The sequence below is a fragment of the Protopterus annectens genome, chromosome 6.part1, assembly GCF_019279795.1.
Source record: "Protopterus annectens isolate FY-2018-M chromosome 6.part1, PAN1.0, whole genome shotgun sequence".
In the NCBI taxonomy this organism is placed as follows: Eukaryota; Metazoa; Chordata; order Ceratodontiformes; family Protopteridae; genus Protopterus; species Protopterus annectens.
The window spans coordinates 66,233,344-66,250,857 of record NC_056738.1 but is presented as its reverse complement, the minus strand read 5'-3'; the positions used below and the strand labels follow the sequence as shown (position 1 = coordinate 66,250,857).

The window sequence follows — 17,514 nt, the reverse complement described above, 5'->3', positions numbered from 1 at the left end:
GTGGAATATCCCTAGCACCATTTTTATGAGAGAGCCCCTTGGACCCCCAAACTGCATGATTTCTTTACTCTTAAGAGTCTTGTGCAACACATACCTGGCAATAAATGGGTCTACATCAGAATTCAAGTTTAACTCCATATCCGACTGAAAGGATTTGGAAACTGTCACATATGATATGAAATATTAGTTAAAAATACTGCAATATCAGTATTATGCATGATCAACTGGATTATTAATATATGTTCTCGAGGTCATGTACTGAATAATACTTTTTTATTATCAGGTAGTTATGGGAGCTGCTGATCACGTACAGCACTTTGTTTACTAATCTTTGACACTGCATTCAACCTTTTCTTGTTTGTACTTTGTTTTTTTTTATGTCCTCTATAGTCACCTGTTTTATTACTAAGTATGAAACTCCTCTTGTACCCCCAAGGTAGAAATGATTGCCTTCTCTTCTTCTTTTTGTGTTTTACATTCAGACTCCTAGCCTCAGTGCAGCATTTATAATCCACACACCATGAGATAAAAACACTAGTATTGTTTTCAAATTACAAGGTCACTGAGCTCTCCAGTAGACTAGTAGAACCACTCACCTGTTGCGGTGGAACAAATGGTACTCTCCAGAATTGTTATTTATAGTAACTAAAATAAATGGCAGTGGAAGGTAGAAAATCATCCTCTACAGTTTAAGTAGTAAAGCCATATTTCAGACGTGTAGTCCCACAACTGCAATGGAATATATATCTCCATATGGGATTCTATAACGAATAGAGATGCAGATACTGTAAGCGGTTTTCCCTCATATTGAGTAGTCCTTACTTATGTGACTCTGTTTTATCTAAATTCTGATTCTGTGAAAAACACCCAGACCAGACAGTTTTAATCTGCTATTACCCTTTCTTAGTGCATCCAGTGTAATTCCAAGTCTTCGATATAATTTTCTGGAAATAAATAGTGCAGTCTTCGCTGACAAATGCATTTCCACAGTTACACTTCTGAATGCATTATGTTGTACAGTGTCACCACTTATTTATTTAATTTTGTACTAATAATGGTACTGATTCTTCCATTAGTTCTGTTAGTACAATTGTACACAGTAGTGCAAACCTCTCTGTACTCTCTCTATATTAGCTTGTGACCAATAAATAAATAAATTAAATATTTAGCTACAAATAATACCAATGTGCTACAGTGGTCTTAAGTGTAATGTGGAAAGTACAAAATGAAGTGAATCAAAATAAGTAATTTGAAGTAATTTAGACATAAGAACCTACAAATACACTAAAGGCACATTGTAGATTACCTCAACTGACCTCCACTGGCCGTGGTTGTTATTGACACAAGGATGCATCTTAGCATCTTCAGGTTATATGTAATGTGCACATATGCTCATTGCTCATGTGTGACTACCTTTTAAAGCAGGTGATGCATGTGAGTGCAATCAAAACACTGACCTGCCATTAAAAGTGAAGAACAGTGAAAAAAATAATTAAAATGTATTAAAAAAAATGAACAGCCACACACTAATTCACCAACTTCACAGATCCTCCTGCTCCGGGTCAAATAGCTATAGCCTGGTTAGGAGGAGTCAGAACAGAGGTCTATTCATAGATAGCTGCCTTTTAAAGCTGAGGAGGCAGACCAGGGCAGTCAAGCCACTGACCATCCCCTGAAAGTGAATGGCAGTGGGGAAAAATAATAAAAATATATTAAAATAAAACAAATCGCCCCAAAATACAGCTCCATCCTCTCAAGCCCACTTTGCCAATGTTAAACAGCTACCCTCTAGTCAGAAGCATTCAGAAAACAATTCAGTTTTAAACCTAAACCCTAGCTAAACAAAAGCAATTATTTTCAACAGTACTTGTTCTGATGCAAATCTAGCAAATAATCTCAGCATTACCTCAGTGTTAGACACTAAAACTGAAGTGTTGCAAAATGCAAAATGTCTAAGTATTATTAGTGATGTGATCAATACCTGATATCTGTTCATCATGTTCAGAAGAGAGTTAGACAAATTAAAAGTTAGGTGGCCTTCTGTATACAGTGAAGCCTTTTCCTAACACATCACGCTCATCTAGTACTGCATGCAGTTTGTACTGTCCCACTGGTTGTATACTGTCCCAGGCCCGACTATCTTACATAATTCAAAACTCTCCAACCTGGATTAAACCTACAGTAAAACAACAACATTTGGTCCTAATATTCCAGGTCATCACTGTTTAGCCTTAAAAATTGAATGGCTCAGGTTACACACTAATTTATCTTTACTCAGGTAAAAATGTGTCACAGTATACACTATCTGCCAAATAAGCATCTTACCACTAAAGATCCAATCCACAGATCACAACAACAATATCTGACTAAAACTTGTGAAAATAGAAATCATTAATGGGTCTCTCTCTCTCTCTCTCTCTCTCTCTCTCTCTCCCTCTCCCTCCTTAGCTTTTGCCTCAGATATCTAGAATTAAGCCCATACTCAACATTACAAGGATATAACAAACATAGACATAATCTACCAGGCTGACAAAAAGACATATGTACATGATACCTATATGCAGCTGCAACTCCTATTAACAATGCATTTGCAAAAGTGTAAGTAGGCATCATGTCAGATGAGTGCTCAAGTATTTCCTTTATAAATTTTAAACTTACCCTACTCACTGTATCCTAGTAGATATGTTCACTCTTTCTTTTTTCCATCCTCTGTGGAATCTCCTCAGCTGCATATATCTTTTCTCCCCTCACCTTTTACTCCCCTATTTGTTCAGTTCACTCTTCTCAGTTGCCATCTCCTATAAATTATCTCCTTACTCAATACTATATTTTACCACTGGATTAATTTCTTAGCCTTTTCCATTCTACTCTTTTTTCTCACTTGAATTTTTCTTGCTAACTCAGTTAATTTTCATGTATGTATTCTACATGAACTATGTATTTACCGTAAATACATACATATGTAAAATATCCTTGCAAAAAATTCTTACTTCATTGTTACAGTCTGAGTTAGTAATTCTTTGTTGTCACATATAGTGAATAATAATGCGGAACTTAGAAATGTACTAGTATAATATTGTAATGTGAATCATGTCAACAACGTAAACATTATTGTGTGGTGTTTGTCTCATCTGACTTACATATCACATGTTATCTTTTATATGCAGACTTTCTTCCTGGATATCTGCTGATTATGGGCTATGCCTAGATGGACTTTCCCAGTTACGAAAATAAGTAAATAAAGTCCTGGATGAATGTTATGTACTGTCACATTTACCAGAGCTCTCTAGGCTGGCTACTGGACATCTATCCTTTTGCCCTCTTACAGGAGAATCGCAAAATTATTCTTGAAGGAAATCACTTTTAATAATAGATGGGTTAATGGGGAAGAAGACCTAAGGCAGCAGAGTCACGCTCGGAAGGCTATTTCAAATGAGCATAGAGAATTATTTGTCACATCATCAGGGTGGTAATAAATGAATGAAAGGCTGTGGTGATGTGTTCCTTAAGACTTCAGCAAAACCACTGAGCTAATATAATTCAAATAATAAATTCAGTTGCCTACAATTGGATCCTGATGGTAGTCTGTACATAAAACACTGTTTACAAAGAAACACGGACTTGAGCAGTAGATAATGACCTCTTGACATGTTTATTTACCTGCTTTTTGACTCTGCATCTGGTTTTAGAAGACATATACCCACCTCCTTACTACTACTGATATTAATCATCTCCCCATTATAATATGTGTGAATAAAGGAAGAATTACAGCCCCATGCATTTTCTGAATCTCTTACCTCTGTTTTCATATTGTGCCACTTCATTCACGTAGAACTGCAGTCCTGAGGGATAACGAGCACTTATGAACTTTGTAGTCTTTGTACTTATCTTCACCGTGTTTTTCTCCTACTCTGACATAAATTGAGTGCAGAAAAAGGGGTTTCAGAAATGTATGCAGTACTTCAAATGTACAGTGGAATAAAATTTGTTTATCTCTGCTTATAATGCCCTTCCCTTCACTTCCCATGATCCCATTTGACATTCTTACTATCTTCTCACATTACTTTCTTGCTTTCAGTTTACCTACAATAACTACTTACAGGACCCCTTCCAGTCTTATTGTAGTCTGTAATTCATTCTACTATACTGTCCACTCTTTACTTGGGGTTTTCTTTTATGTTGCAGCTTTTTTAATTAAATGTTACCTGCTACATTCATTCTGTTCTTGAATGTTTGCCAAGCACCTTCTCATTTTCACCTTGGCACATATTATCAGCGGTTCTGTAGATCTTTGTGTTGTAAACTAAGAAGACAATGAAGATAGCTAATTTTATCTTTGAATCACTGAGTGCTCCATTAGTATTGTCCTTTCTATGGGATGTTCTCCCACTTGCACTGACCATCTGGTGCATGCTTGACAGTTGGTCACTTTTATTGCTGAAAATAAACCATAATGAAACAAAATGATACTTTGTTACCTTTATTTGTGAGCAGAACAGTGTTCCAATGCTTCTGGTCCCAGTGGTAGTATATTTTTTATTCTCCCTATTTTGATTTAACTCCAGAGTAATACATAACCCTCCCTATCTCTTGAAACCTGATGCAACAGTAGTAAAACAAATTATGGAACATCAACAATGTATGTTGCCCTACCAATATATGGAATTGTTGATTGTTTGAGAATTGAATCATTCACCCCAGGATTCAGAAAGAATCTCATCACTTGATTAAATTGCCTAACGTAGGTAGGTCAATTTACAAAACCATGAGAAAGTGCAGTTGAAAAACAGATATGACTACAGTGACAAAGACCTCACTATCAGCTCATTAGCATATTTATGAATTGCACTTTTTTAACTCTAGTGCTATTAGATGTATGACAACAGCAGCATTTATTGCATTGGCAAAGGCACCCCCCTGGGTGCACGTGATCTTACATTAATATCTGGGTTCTGTTTGTATACATCTAACCCATACCCAACCAAAGCTGGTACTATGGTCATTTATTGTCATGAATATATCCTGGATACACGTTTTAGCATTGCACTATTTTTTTTTTCAGTACATACCCATATAGTTTGTAGACCTGAGCAACATTTAATTTTCTTGCAGCTGTGGCTGATATATTTGCTTGCTAACATGGTGGCTGAGACATGCACTTCACCTATCACAGCAGTTAATAATGCAAGTCATTGTGTTAATTTTTCCATAGGGACAACAATGATCCAAGCTCTGCTCTATAAATTATTAAGAGCAATCCTCTTGGATGGGTCATTTAAAGCCAGTCACTGAATGGAAACAGTAGTTGTTCAGTTTTCATAATTTTAGCACAATCTCCCAGTACAACAATTTATTTTGATAATTTAATGAATGTGATAGCCGTATGTTATCAAACTGAAACTACATTTTTAAATAACATTTTGCATCACTGTGCAAAATACTGTTAGACAAAACAAGTAGATTTTATCACAACAGATATGTAGCGGCAAGATCTATACATGCTACTGAAGACAGAGAGTGGAATACTGACACAGATGATAGGGCTCAAATGGGGAAGGATGTGAGCAAAATAGGCAGCAGATTGCCATCTTGCCTTTCTCCAGGGCAGGGGGAGAGAGCCATATGGATTTATTCATTAGTAGAGAATGTGAATGGCCTTTAGCATTCCTTAGCATAGCTGTCAGGGCAGGCCATGCTATTAGGGACAATAGTACTAACAAGCCAACATGCCAGCAGCATTTACATGTCAAAGCAATGCACAGTGAATCAAATTTATCTAAATTATTATCAAAATAAGGAACTACAAAAAAGGAAACACTGTTCATGTCTAAAAACGAAACAGGTGCATGCCAAAGAAAAAATAAGTACAAAAATGTTCACGTTTGCCATACAATTGTAGCCCAAGTTTTGTCAGGGAATGAATTAGATCCACAAGCACACACATGCACACACACACACACACACACACACACACACACACACACACACACACACAAAAAGTATAAATATATATATATATATATATATATATATATATATATATATATATATATATATATATATATATATATAGTAATGTATGATGTACTCTGGGTGGCCATGGTGGTGCAGAGGTTAACGTTGCTGCCTCATAGCAATAGGTTCTCCAGTTTGATTCTCGGCTGGGGTGCCTTCTGTGCAGAGTCTGCATGTCCTCCCTGTGTTCACGTGGGTTTCCTCCCACATCCCAAAGACATGCAGTAGGTGGATTGGACACTCTAAATTGGCCCTAGGTGTGAGTGTGTGCATGTGTGAGCCTTCTGTGGAAGGTTGGGTGCCGGGCTGGCAACTCAACACCATAAAAAACTGCACTGCCAATCATGAGTGGACAGGTGATCCACTGTGGCGACCCCTAACTGGGAAAAGAAGAATGTGTGATGCACTCTACACCCCACTGTGTTTTTCCCATTAATTAATGGATAAGATCATAATAGGGGACAGATGCTGAATATTAGTTACCAGATATCAGGAGGCAAAAATATTTAAAATTGTATCACCAAATTTAATGGCATTGTATTTGTAAATCATTACAACTTGGTCAGTTTTTAATACTTAAAACTTCAAACAGGCTGAAACCAAACACTCCAAATTCAGAAGTGCTTTTCTTTTACTCTGTTAGTCAATAAAGAATGATCTAGTGAATGTGAAGCAAATGTAAGAGTGATTTAAAATTGTGTTTCATTGTATGAGTCAGCTGGGTAAGCCTATTAAGTAGCAATAGTGTTTTCAGAGCTGGCTTGGGAGCTGTGTTCTTAGGTGGACTAGGAGTTGTGTTTAGAGGTGGCCTCGGAGCAGTGTTCAAAGGTGGGCTGGCAGCAGTGTTCAGAGGTGTCCTGGAAGCAGTGTTCAGAAGTAGGCAACTCTGATGACTTGAGGGGAGAGACTAGAACTTCCCTGATATTTGTTGTGTGTCTTTCACCTGTCTAGTTTAAGTAGCTGGTGATGAAATGGTTAAACATGTCACTTAGATCCTATTTCACCTACCAGACAGATGTAGGCTATCACTCCAGTATAGATAATCTGCATTCCTTTGAGTAGATGTCTAGTCTGCAATGAAATCAAATCCATGGACTGGTTATTTTGTTGCATATAGAAACTTACAGTGCTGTGGGATGCTCTTCAGAGAATTGCAAAAACATAAACTGATCACAGTGAAAATGAGACATTAAAATGGATTTTGCAATAGTATTCTTTCTTAAAAATATAAAAAAATAAGCATTTTTACAGGGGGCATCCCCTACACCCCCCCCCCATTTGGGGACAAACTCTTTATTTAAACATACTAACCTCACAACTGTATAACAGTAGAGAAAAGGCAAAGATCTTGATGGTGAAAAGCTATTCCCACAGCCTGACCATAGCATTCTGCTGATGACAAGAATTAACATTGAATTACACTTGCAGCCCAAATAAACAGACATAAGCCTCCCCAGTACCTCCTCCCATTATATTAAATTGCATTATATTTGTCTGATGGAGGAAGGGGACACTTCATCTGTCTAGTCTACCGTTTTAAGTGCTTTAACACTCTTCATCCCCTCTGTACCTATCTTTCCACATACACTTTTTTCCTACCTGCTCCATTGCTGTCTTGAATGCCTCTGAGGACACATTCTGGTAATTCATCTCATAGGTCTACAACTTCCTCTGTGAAAAACTCATTTTAGACATCCAGGGAGTAGTTAGATCCCTCAGTCTGCTGCCAGTGCCCAATCCATCCTCTTCTGTCCTTCCTGTCCAGACTGACCCCTTCACATCTACCTGATCTTGTGCACCAATATCTTGCTCTTTTGTCTAGTTGTATCAGGTGAGAAGAGCTACAGGTTCTCTAGCCTCTGGTCGTATTCTTTGCCTTCCATCCTACATATCATTCTTCTGGATTCCTTTCACTAGCTTGATGTAGCATTTTTCTTACATGGCCTCCAGAGCTGCATGCGGTATTCAAAGTGTGGTCTGACCAAGGGTTAGAGTGGAAGTATTATCTCTTTGCCTCATGAATCTGTTTCCTTGAGGATACACTTTAGCATTCTTTTTGTTGTTCTTGTGGCCCTCTCATTCTGGTCTTTATGGTGCAAGCCTGATGGGATCCTTTTTCTGCTCTTTTCCCATTTGTTCACCTGCTCTCATCTAATACTTCACACCAGAGGTGCACTAGCTTGCATTTGCTTGTGCTGAACCTTAGCTGCCACTTTTCTGCCCACATGTTTAGCTTTTCCAAAGGGTTTGTTAGACTCTTCCCCTCATCCTACAATGCTGCATCCATCTTTGTCTCATCAGCAAAGAGAATGATCCTATTCTGTATTCTCTCAGATCTGTATGAGGCACATGCACTCAAGAGTACTGAGTCCAGGACAGATGCCTATCGTTCCACAGACTGGGTCCTACCTCCAGCCATTCCAGCTTCCATATTATCTTCCTGTATGGGACAGAGTTAATGGTCTTTCTAATTTCCAGGTAGTCTTCATTTCCTGATATGCCCCTGTCAAGTTCAGCTCTAACACAACCAGAAAACTAAATCAGGTTTGGCTGACAGATCCTTTTGGGTGTGAACTCATGTTGGCTGAACCCTGGATATTGATATTCTATAGAAATGCTATCAGCCTTTCCTTCAGGATTTTCTCCATAACTTTTCACAGCTTCAGCAAACCCAGAGAGCTCCTGCCAAACAACAAACTCTAAAACACTCAGAATGATACTACATGCAACCACATTTGGTAAGGTGCATGTGGGTGTTTTTGGTTTGATATTCCTGACATCAACATCGTCTAATTACTTGAAGTCATCAAACTGCAATGCACTAGTGAATTAGCAATGTCAGTCAGCAAATATTGGCTGGGACAATGCATTTTCTACCTTTAAGGCCCATCCTGAATTTTACAGACTCCAAATTCACTGCTCTTATTTATTTCTCACTCATATCACTTGATTCCTAGATAGGCAGCAATATCCAGCACTGCTCACCAGGAAATGGTTGTTTCAATCCTAAGGATTTGTACCCTCTCAGTTAAGGAACCATGTAAAAACCTAACCAGTCAGCCTAGTGGCACAGGGGTATCATGTCTGCTTTCAATGATGGTGACCTGGAATCGATCAACAATGTAAGAAGCTGGAGGGCTGGCCGGGGGTAGTCTTCAACATCTGATGGTCAGCTGGCACACCTCTGGAAGAGGGTGTGGAGTTTTGTTGCACAATGCTACTCTGTAGTAGAAGCTGAGGACATGTCAGCATACAAAGGGGAGGAAGGATATCAATACATTATGGACTCATGGGATGGAGTGGCTATGGGCATGTGCTTAGATAACTGTGTACCCCTCCCCTTGGGAAGTATAGGTCATATAAAATATGCCTGCACTTATGACAAGGTGACACAGAGTTGGGATGCCTTAATATCCTCTACACCTTCAAAGATGGTGGAATGGTCCACCATCTCTGGCCCTGGATTGATATTCCCAGTCCTGAGGGGGGGGTGTATGCTGGTCAGTCAAGAGGGAGGCTGGGGGATGGAGAGGCTGGGGGATGGAGAGGCACTGACTACCTGCTGGTAGTTGTCCTGGCAAAGGGGGCCAAGAAACAAAACCTTGCAACCATGTCAACTCCAGCTCACAGTTCGACATGTCTGACTGTGGAATCAACTGGCAAAAGTTGTTTTGTTTTCTTTTTGTTTGAGGTTTCTTGACACATCCTAGTGGATCTGTTCTGTGAAGGATTCTGACATCATTCTTAGTCTCTACTATCAAAGGAATCAGTCTATGTCAGATTCAGCTTCCAATCATGGTTACACACATTTGAAGGGATTCAATTCTTTTTCATCAGTCTCAGCTTTCTAGATCCTTTTGTGGGCCAAATACTTCTCATTCTTGTTAACGTTTTGAGCAAAGATGGTAGATTTTGCAGACCCTTGATGGGTAAGTCGATCACTCAAATCATTTTGGGTAAACTGATATACTTGCAGAGGTAGGGCAAGATCACAGCTTCCAAAATTTGTTTTGGAAGAGTTCTGGTTATAAACACCTCACTGAATATAGACTCGTTTAATTTGTCACAAAAATATGGCTAACAGAAAACAAATTAAAAGCAAGTTTACTTTATTAAGCTTTGAGAGCAACATATAACATTCCTAAAACAGTGCTAAAACATACCTCAAACCTTTTTTTTCCAGAAAACGTTATCACATAATTTATGTGTATGATAAGTGGTAAAATGTGTAACAATTTGACCAGACTTAAATCTAGATGCACAAAACAAAGGGGAATTAGTGAAGAAGTGTTTATATTGTTTGTGTGCTTCAGATCATCACTACAGACTACTAATTTTTGCTTTGAAGTATTATTAGGAAATGTGTAAAACTGAACTAACTTCTCAATGCAGTATGAAGAATTTTAAAACCAAAATGTGTGATGTACCTTACATGTGGCATTTGAGAAGTATGGTGCGTATAGCTGTTAGAGAATGTTTTTGGAACATTTATAAAAAGAAGATGCAATGAGAACCAAGTAAAACAATATGACACAAAACCACAAGACACTGTCCCTACCCCTTTCACTTTAAAGCCAGTCTCTACCGCTTACATACGTACCCTCTTAAAAAAGCTCAAACCAACCACCCTTGCGGCAGACCACCTCCCAGCGGAATTCTTACAAATTGCGTCTGATGTAATTGCTTACCCTATATCAATTCTTATCAATAGAACCATAACTGAAGCCAATATCCCCTCTATCTGGAAGATCTCCTACATCATTCCGCTTCACAAAGGAGGTAACTCCACAGAAATATCTAACTATAGACCAATAGCTATTCTGTCCCCAATAGCGAAAATCATGGAAAGATGCATCCACAAACAACTTCTTCACTACTTAACCTGTAACCATCTCCTGTCCAACTCCCAGCACGGCTTTCGCCCCCATCACAGTACCACCACGGCCCTCCTTTCCTTTGTCGACTCCATTAATAACAATCGTAATAACAAACTAATATCCTCCGCCCTCTTTCTCGACCTATCGAAAGCTTTCGATATGGTCAATCACCAGCTCCTTATAAACAACCTTGCAACCCTACATCTGGACACCCCAGCACTAACCTGGTTCCAGGCTTACCTCACTGGTAGGCAACAAGCTGTCCGGTGGCAAAACAGACTATCAGGCCTACTCCCCAATACCATTGGTATTCCTCAAGGCTCAATTCTGGGTCCACTTCTGTTTTCCATCTTCATAAATGACCTACACTCAGTCATCTCTAAATCCACCTGCATCCAATACGCCGATGATTCCACCTTGATCTGCTCTGATGTCTCTCTCCTAAATCTCCAAACTACCACTCAACACTGTTTTTCTCTAGTAGAAAAATGGTTCACCGATCTGAAACTCCTACTTAATCCAACCAAAACCAAACTACTACTATTTTCTCCCAACGTTTACTTAACCCTTGGAACAGAACTCACAAGTAACGACAATACAACCTTCCATGTTAAATCCAACAATGGGACTATCATAACCCCTGTCGCCAGTACCAAACTACTAGGTGTAACTATAGGTCATAAACTCAAATTTGACATTTACATTACACAAACTGTAAAATCACTTAACAAAAAACTAGGTTCCATGTACAGAATAAAAAACTATCTAACCCCAACTGCCAAATTAACTATTGCCCGCACACATCTTCTCTCCACCCTCCTCTATGCCTCCCCAGTCTTTTCTTTCCTCAACAAACGTGAACTTAACACGCTCTCTACTGCCTACAACCACATTGCTAGATTTATTACTGGATCCCCCTATCGCACCCACCATTGTCTCAACCTGAGGAAACTTGGCTGGTTGGAACTCCCAAATCTTCTCAAACTTAACCAACTCACTGAAGCCTGCAAACTAATCAACCAACCGGATAGAACTCCCTCACTATCTAGCATTTTGACCCCATATACTAACCTCAATAGCCTTCGATCATCCAACAGCACCCAGATCCGAACCATCACTGCCAAGAACTCAGGTGGTGATGCCCTCTTTGCCAACTCCATTGGCAAACCGTGGAACTTCCTGCCAAACTACCTTAGAAGTACAACCTCACACCATCAGTTCAAAAACAACCTAAAAGAATATCTCAAAAAACAATGGCTATGCCCATGAGTGAACCTGACTAAACATATATTCTCAACCCCTTTCCAAATGTCCAAATCTATCAACAATGGCAAACATGTTTATTCTTCTTGAAATGCTCTATTTACTATTTGCTTATAAGATACCTCAGCTATAAATAACCTTCTGATTGCTCTGCTGTCTTTTTAACAACTATGTAAAAAAAATTTCTCAATCATTGTGTATTTTGGAAAATGTACATTATTTTCTTACTGTTTTTACTTGTATTTTTATATTGTATTAACTACTATGTTGGAGCTTTTCTCCTCGGGCCTCTACTGAAAAAGGATATGTATCCAGCTAGACTAGCCCGGTTAACAAATGTAAAATAAATAAATAAATAAATAAATAAATAAATAAATAAATAAATATGTAGTGAATGGGAATGAAAGTCAGGAATAAAAATGGAAGTTTGAGGTAAGAATAAAGGTGAGGCTTGCTGTGGAATGAGTGCAGAAGACAGCAACTAAGGGATGAAGGGAAGAGCAGCTGAAAGATGGAGGAAGAGGGGTTCTTATGAAGTAGATAAGAAACTTGGAGGGGTAAATGGGGAGGTGGAGGAAAGAGGTACAAAAATAGTAGAGGGTGGGGAAGGTGAGGAAGGATGATCAAAGAGACTGAAAGATGAGAACAGACTATGAGGAAAGCAGTAATACCGAAGTACTGAAATGGATAAAGTGCAACAGGGCTGAAAAAGAGGTAATGGAGGAAGGTTAGGTGAAAGATATGAAGTGATGGCAAGGGATTACATATGATATTCATAGTCTTCTCTGCTGCAGTCAGAATACTTGCTGCTTAAATTATCTGAGTACCTTAAACTTGCAAAATCACATGGGGTACTAATTAATTGAGCAAGATGACAAAGCATCCAGTACTTGTACTCAAGGGGGTGGAATATGGTCAGAGTAGACTAAGATATGAGATCAAGAGAAACTTACTAGATTGTCGAGCAAGCTAAGGCGTGGAATGCAAATCTTTTCATGAGATGTTAGGCCCAGTGAATGGAGGGTGGTTGCTTCTAGGCTTTAATGCTAACATCTGACGGTACACGTTCACTTAGACAGGAATAAACTCGGGTTGCTTTATAACTTCATATGTGCAGTCAAATGTGAATACTGTCTCGTTCTGACAGTTTGTGAAAGTGACTTTTATGGATGCACTCTCCTGGACTGTAGGTGTATGTAGAATCCTTTTGGAAATCTTTTAATAATAAACACGTAGAGTAAAAAAATATGTTAGTTAAGAGGAAAAAGCTGAATGCATTACCATTCATTTTCTAGCATTACAATTCATCTGTTAGATTTTACAAACTCAAGGTCCTCATGTCATACAACAGTGCCACATGTCTGAAAATGTATAGACCTTAGTGACAAGCCGATTGTTTCTGCACACTAATCATTTCCTGTGCTGCACTTGAGCATGTTCATAAGGATGATACCCTGACAGAACTGTATGCACATTCAAAATTTGTTTTATATGACTTTTTATTGTATTTTAAGCCCTCTGGCTGATTTTCCCAGTAAGCAATGATTATTTTCGTGAAGGAAATAAAATAAAATGGCATCAGCAAATGAACTATATAATATTATACATGAAGCATATGTAGTATACAAGGCTTACCTGTCTGTCACTGTCTCTCTACCTATCTACCTCTGTGTCTTGAGTTATTTATTTACAGAATGCCAGCTTGTACAACTAGGCATACAGTGTCAACTAATACAAGAGGAACAGCAATAGAAGATAATACCATACAAGGATTGAGATTACTTTACAAGTAGATATGATAGCCTACAGGAACATTCACTGAAGAGCATTAGATACAGTAAAAGAAATAGTAAATGAACAAAAAGTTAATTAATGTGAAAGAATTTGAGAATATTACTCAGAAATACAGATATTAGTTACCCAAAATTATTGATTGCCTGTATAACAATCACACCCATATGAACAGGCTAAGTAGTCCAACAACTCTGTCCAGAATTCTGCATAGCTTATCACACTCACAATATTATGATATTAGCAGGGATTTAGTGTCAGGTAGATGCTGAGACCTTTCTAAAGGCTTTCCCCCAGTCACAGACCCAAACACCTTAATTTTGAGAGGCGAAAATCTGTCTTGTGACATCAAGAGTTAATAATTGCTGGCAATACTTAACGTTTGTTTATGGTACAGTATTTAAGGTATAAGAACAGCAGGCCAGACTCCAAAAGAGTTGCTATCAGTGAAAGTCTGTCCCGATTCCGAAAGACTTGCTCCCAGTGTAAGTGACTTACTTCAGTTTAAGGACCATCTATAAACAGGATTATAACAGGGGCAAGCTCTCAGCCTGCTCTCAGTATAAGTGTTCACTTATAGTCGAAAGAGAATACACTGTAGGGGTGAAGTGCCTTCACACAAAAATCCACAGGAATATAAATAATTTTACTGAGAAAGAAGAGAATAGGTGGATTATCAGGCTACAGGCAGACAATGGACACGGTCTCAATGACAGGGTTTCTTTGAAACCATTCTTAAAAGATAGACCCCTAAGACATTAGTTCTGTTTCAACAAATTTGTTTTTAAATTATTACTGTCATCATTTCTAAGTGTTTTTTATACTCATTATTTTTAAGTGCTTCTTGCACACACGTCTTTTACATGTATATTTTTTATTATCTTTTATTTTTTATATAGTCATTATTTACACTTTTATATTTAAATTCATGCACTTTTACGTGTGTTTTTGTAGATTTTAGTCTTACCTAGTTAGATATACATTTTTAGTAAGGCTTGTATTTATGTTAATTAGCTAAGTGCTTTTATTGGCTGACAATGAGACAACTAGGACTATTTAATGTTTCTTTGTGTAATTGATTTTATTAAAGTCTGAAGAAGCGTCCTGTGTGATGTGAAAGCGCTTACTGGTAATAAAGATTTTATGAGCTATAGAAGGTTTGCTTCGATAGTCGTGGTGTGCCTTCATTCTGTTTGTTTGATTAAGTGTTCACTTACACTGAGAGCTGGAATCGGGCCCAACGTGACTCAGCTCTTATAAGAAGGCAGTTATCCTTCCTTGATGAAATTCAGAGGTGCTTGAAGGGATTTAACAAGATGATATACCTACAGATCTTGTTGAGTGCTGTTTGTAACCGATTAGTGTTGTGAAAGGAGTTGAGCACACTGTTACAATACTGATGATTCAGGTTTGGAAGGAAATTCAATAACAGAAAGAGCAGACAGAAACAGAGAGAGAGAGAGATTGTGTAAGTTAAAGCAGTATTATTAGGAGAAGGAGCATTCCTTGGCAACCCTTTGCACTTAATAGAGCCAGGTGTACTAGAAGCTACCACCTGTACAACTTAATATGGTGGGCGAAGGAAGGAACAGATGCCAGATGCAATAACCAATAATAGCATCTACAGGAAAATTAGGACAGCAAATTTGAGGTGCTCTCTTTGAGATTTTCCAGGCTGTGCAGATGAACTACCACACACAACCTCTGGACTTTTTTGAATTGTTACATCTTGATGTTCCTAGTGGAGCTAGGAATGAGTGGTGGCACAGCAGAGTTCCGTAAATTAGAAGTCTGTACTCCCGGAGAGTAATTAATCTGAAAGTATTATGGACTTTCTGGGGACAAACTGGAAATACTTTGCTTGTGTGAATTGGGTTTGGGCTTGATGACTGGATGGCAGGCTATTGAACAGTTGTTAGAGGGGTAAAGCCTGGTTATGCCAACTACAGGGCCCACGTGTAAGATATCTTCTAGAAGGTTTAATACAAAAAGAGAAAGAATGAATGTAGATAATAGGATCAGGAACTACAACCATCTAACATGTAGGAAATGTTTAATTTTGTAAGAAGTAAAGATGACAGAAATGCAGGCTTTATCAAATTTCAAAGCTTTTCATGACACTCTTGTACAGTGTAGGACCTTGTGTTTGAATGAACAAGTTTAGAATGCAATATTCCTAAATACTGGGCCGCTAAATACTCTTAAAGACCCATCAATCCATCCATCCATCCATCCATCCATCCATCCATCCATCCTCAACCTCTTTTTCCCATTTTTGCACATGGGATAGGGGTGTCACTTCAACAGCGACAATCCTCTAGAGCCAAAGTTCACACCACCAAGTGGCTAGCTTTTCCTGTTTTTTTTTTTCTTCACAACACTAATGTAAAGACATTTGCAACATTTAAACAAGAACATCAAAAATCATCTTACCACAAACTTGTTTGCAGTGAATTGTAAACCTTTTCAAATTTGTGTTGAGCCACTTTGAGTTGAACTTTGATGGCTTCTGTTTTTTTTTCTGTTAAGCCTATCTGAAATTTGTTTAACTTTTAGTGAAAAGTGAAAGTCCCAGAAAAAATTAAGAGTAAGCAACACCTGCTAGTAATCCATTCAACTGTTTATCAAATATGCATTTGTGTTATTAGTAGATCCTTTATAAATGAGCAAAAAAAAAAAAAAAACAGAACATTAAACCCCCATGTCAACAAATATTTGAACACAAAATTAACTTAATTATTTTGATATGTTTTGTTTACTAGGGTAGTGCACTGATCAAGCTTAGGTGAATAAACTTTTCACAGGTAGTAACAGCAGACATGGAAAATACAAAGACAAAGCAGTTAGTAAAGATACTAGCAATACAAAAATACAATAAATGCAAGTTTTGCTTACAAAATTTCACTTCTAAGCAATGTGGCCACCAAACCTTCAGCAAATTATGCATGGAAGGAAATAAGATGCCATGCCACAAAACTTAAACTGTTTCAGAATGACTCACAACTAGCATGCTGTTGTAGAAAAAAGGTGGGTGCATGTATGTTTTGCTGTGACCCACAGCTATGCACACTAATTTGAGTTATGTTGCTAGTGCTCAAATTTATATTTTTTCTCCTGTGCAGACATAAGGTGAGGAGGGTAAGCATCAACAGAGTGTTGCTTATTATTATGGAGGGAGCTGTCTGTGACTGGGTTATTTGGGATGATCACAGGTGAAAGAACAGATGTCATCCCTGTGAGGTTTTATGAATCACTGCCAATGTCACCATGTTAAATAGAGAGAATAGGAGGCTTGCAAAACATTGTTGATGTCTTAAAGCAGGAAGGGTGGGAAATAAAGGCATATATGGGATTGAAAGGTGACTAGATCCAAAAGCAATAGAGTAAGCTAGCATGGTTTGATGACTAGGCACAGAAGCAAATGTGGAGGGCAGAAGATGTGGGAAATTTGCTTGCATCATGCTGATGTGCCAACTGTCACTATGCCAGAGGGAGTGGAAGGGCAGAAAGCTGTGACATTCTTTGTTTCAAACACTTTTATTAAAATATTATGGAAGACACATACGTA

At 38.2% G+C, this 17,514-nt stretch overlaps 1 protein-coding gene across 1 annotated transcript in view; it reads right to left on the bottom strand.

The window, feature by feature from the left end:
- The window catches only part of KLHL41 (kelch like family member 41), a 177,433-nt gene that overhangs the window by 122,697 nt on the left and 37,222 nt on the right, over nucleotides 1–17,514 (bottom strand). The window lies entirely within an intron of this gene.